The sequence below is a fragment of the Oncorhynchus keta genome, chromosome 23, assembly GCF_023373465.1.
Source record: "Oncorhynchus keta strain PuntledgeMale-10-30-2019 chromosome 23, Oket_V2, whole genome shotgun sequence".
Taxonomy (NCBI): Eukaryota; Metazoa; Chordata; class Actinopteri; order Salmoniformes; family Salmonidae; genus Oncorhynchus; species Oncorhynchus keta.
This window is the reverse complement of record NC_068443.1, coordinates 623,642-627,482: the sequence shown is the minus strand read 5'-3', so window position 1 is coordinate 627,482 and position 3,841 is coordinate 623,642. Positions and strand designations below refer to the sequence as shown.

Sequence of the window (3,841 nt, the reverse complement as noted above, 5' to 3'; positions counted from 1 at the left end):
GGGCCAGCCTGCTTCCACCTAGACCACACTATAACTCAGCATAGCAGAATTACAACATAACTGACTAGAGAAAACAGGTGTGTCTAAAGGGGCCAGCCTGCTTCCACCTAGACCACACTATAACTCAGCATAGCAGAATTACAACATAACTGACTAGAGAAAACAGGTGTGTCTAAAGGGGCCAGCCTGCTTCCACCTAGACCACACTATAACTCAGCATAGCAGAATTACAACATAACTGACTAGAGAAAACAGGTGTGTCTAAAGGGGCCAGCCTGCTTCCACCTAGACCACACTATAACTCAGCATAGCAGACAACATAACTGACTAGAGAAAACAGGTGTGTCTAAAGGGGCCAGCCTGCTTCCACCTAGACCAACTATAACTCAGCATAGCAGAATTACAACATAACTGACTAGAGAAAACAGGTGTGTCTAAAGGGGCCAGCCTGCTTCCACCTAGACCACACTATAACTCAGCATAGCAGAATTACAACATAACTGACTAGAGAAAACAGGTGTGTTTAAAGGGGCCAGCCTGCTTCCACCTAGACCACACTATAACTCAGCATAGCAGAATTACAACATAACTGACTAGAGAAAACAGGTGTGTTTAAAGGGGCCAGCCTGCTTCCACCTAGACCACACTATAACTCAGCATAGCAGAATTACAACATAACTGACTAGAGAAAACAGGTGTGTTTAAAGGGGCCAGCCTGCTTCCACCTAGACCACACTATAACTCAGCATAGCAGAATTACAACATAACTGACTAGAGAAAACAGGTGTGTCTAAAGGGGCCAGCCTGCTTCCCACCTAGACCACACTATAACTCAGCATAGCAGAATTACAACATAACTGACTAGAGAAAACAGGTGTGTCTAAAGGGGCCAGCCTGCTTCCACCTAGACCACACTATAACTCAGCATAGCAGAATTACAACATAACTGACTAGAGAAAACAGGTGTGTTTAAAGGGGCCAGCCTGCTTCCACCTAGACCACACTATAACTCAGCATAGCAGAATTACAACATAACTGACTAGAGAAAACAGGTGTGTTTAAAGGGGCCAGCCTGCTTCCACCTAGACCACACTATAACTCAGCATAGCAGAATTACAACATAACTGACTAGAGAAAACAGGTGTGTCTAAAGGGGCCAGCCTGCTTCCACCTAGACCACACTATAACTCAGCATAGCAGAATTACAACATAACTGACTAGAGAAAACAGGTGTGTTTAAAGGGGCCAGCCTGCTTCCACCTAGACCACACTATAACTCAGCATAGCAGAATTACAACATAACTGACTAGAGAAAACAGGTGTGTCTAAAGGGGCCAGCCTGCTTCCACCTAGACCACACTATAACTCAGCATAGCAGAATTACAACATAACTGACTAGAGAAAACAGGTGTGTCTAAAGGGGCCAGCCTGCTTCCACCTAGACCACACTATAACTCAGCATAGCAGAATTACAACATAACTGACTAGAGAAAACAGGTGTGTCTAAAGGGGCCAGCCTGCTTCCACCTAGACCACACTATAACTCAGCATAGCAGAATTACAACATAACTGACTAGAGAAAACAGGTGTGTCTAAAGGGGCCAGCCTGCTTCCACCTAGACCACACTATAACTCAGCATAGCAGAATTACAACATAACTGACTAGAGAAAACAGGTGTGTCTAAAGGGGCCCGCCTGCTTCCACCTAGACCACACTATAACTCAGCATAGCAGAATTACAACATAACTGACTAGAGAAAACAGGTGTGTCTAAAGGGGCCAGCCTGCTTCCACCTAGACCACACTATAACTCAGCATAGCAGAATTACAACATAACTGACTAGAGAAAACAGGTGTGTCTAAAGGGGCCAGCCTGCTTCCACCTAGACCACACTATAACTCAGCATAGCAGAATTACAACATAACTGACTAGAGAAAACAGTCACACAATGAACACTGGCTGGGTTCTGAAAGGGAACCCATAGGACTCTGGTCTAAAGTAGTGCACTATATATAGGGAATAGGGTTCCATAGGACTCTGGTCTAAAGTAGTGCACTATATATAGGGAATAGGGTTCCATAGGACTCTGGTCTAAAGTAGTGCACTATATAGGGAATAGGGTTCCATAGGACTCTGGTCTAAAGTAGTGCACTATATACCCAAACAGTTTGAACTACTAATTTTGAAAATTACTCTCTCCAGAAACAAGTCTCTCACTGTTGCCGCCTGCTACCGACCCCCGTCAGCTCCCAGCTGTGCCCTGGACACCATTTGTGAATTGATCGCCCCCATCTAGCTTCAGAGTTTGTTCTGTTAGGTGACCTAAACTGGGATATGCTTAACACCCCGGCAGTCCTACAATCTAAGCTAGATGCCCTCAATCTCACTCAAATCATCAAGGAACCCACCAGGTACAACCCTAACTCTGTAAACAAGGGCACCCTCATAGACGTCATCCTGACCAACTGGCCCTCCAAATATACCTCCGCTGTCTTCAACCAGGATCTCAGCGATCACTGCCTCATCGCCTGTATCCGCCACCGAGCCGCAGTCAAACGACCACCCTCATCACTGTCAAACGCTCCCTAAAACACTTCTGTGAGCAGGCCTTTCTAATCGACCTGGCCCGTGTCCTGGAAGGACATTGACCTCATCCCGTCAGTTGAGGATGCCTGGTCATTCTTTAAAAGTAACTTCCTCACCATTTTGGATAAGCATGCTCCGTTCAAAAAAATGGTCCATGTTGACTCTACAAGGTGTTGAAAGCGTTCCACAGGGATGCTGGCCCGTGTTGACTCTACAAGGTGTCGAAAGCATTCCACAGGGATGCTGGCCCGTGTTGACTCTACAAGGTGTCGAAAGCGTTCCACAGGGATGCTGGTCCATGTTGACTCTACAAGGTGTTGAAAGCGTTCCACAGGGATGCTGGTCCATGTTGACTCTACAAGGTGTCTAAAGCGTTCCACAGGGATGCTGGCCCATGTTGACTCTACAAGGTGTTGAAAAGGTTCCACATGGATGCTGGTCCATGTTGACTCTACAAGATGTTGAAAGCGTTCCACAGGGATGCTGGTCCATGTTGACTCTACAAGGTGTTGGAAAGCGTTCCACAGGGATGCTGGTCCATGTTGACTCTACAAGGTGTTGAAAGCGTTCCACAGGGATGCTGGCCCATGTTGACTCTACAAGGTGTTGAAAGCGTTCCACAGGGATGCTGGCCCATGTTGACTCTACAAGGTGTTGAAAGCGTTCCACAGGGATGCTGGCCCATGTTGACTCTACAAGGTGTTGAAAGCGTTCCACAGGGATGCTGGCCCATGTTGACTCTACAAGGTGTCTAAAGCGTTCCACAGGGATGCTGGTCCATGTTGACTCTACAAGGTGTTGAAAGCGTTCCACAGGGATGCTGGTCCATGTTGACTCTACAAGGTGTTGAAAGCGTTTTCACAGGGATGCTGGCCAGTGTTGACTCTACAAGGTGTTGAAAGTGTTCCACAGGGATGCTGGTCCATGTTGACTCTACAAGGTGTTGAAAGTGTTCCACAGGGATGCTGGTCCATGTTGACTCTACAAGGTGTTGAAAGCGTTCCACAGGGATGCTGGCCCATGTTGACTCTACAAGGTGTTGGAAAGCGTTCCACAGGGATGCTGGCCCATGTTGACTCTACAAGGTGTTGAAAGCGTTCCACAGGGATGCTGGCCCGTGTTGACTCTACAAGGTGTTGAAAGCGTTCCACAGGGATGCTGGCCCGTGTTGACTCTACAAGGTGTTGAAAGCGTTCCACAGGGATGCTGGCCCATGTTGACTCTACAAGGTGTTGAAAGCGTTCCACAGGGATG

At 47.2% G+C, this 3,841-nt stretch overlaps 1 long non-coding RNA gene across 1 annotated transcript; it reads left to right on the top strand.

Annotated features, from left to right (window-relative positions):
* The first annotated feature begins 2,901 nt into the window (after positions 1–2,901).
* Positions 2,902–3,841, top strand: LOC127910860 (uncharacterized). The gene is made up of 3 exons (XR_008076465.1): positions 2,902–2,949; positions 3,287–3,430; positions 3,673–3,841. It is a non-coding gene; the product is annotated as an uncharacterized LOC127910860 (long non-coding RNA).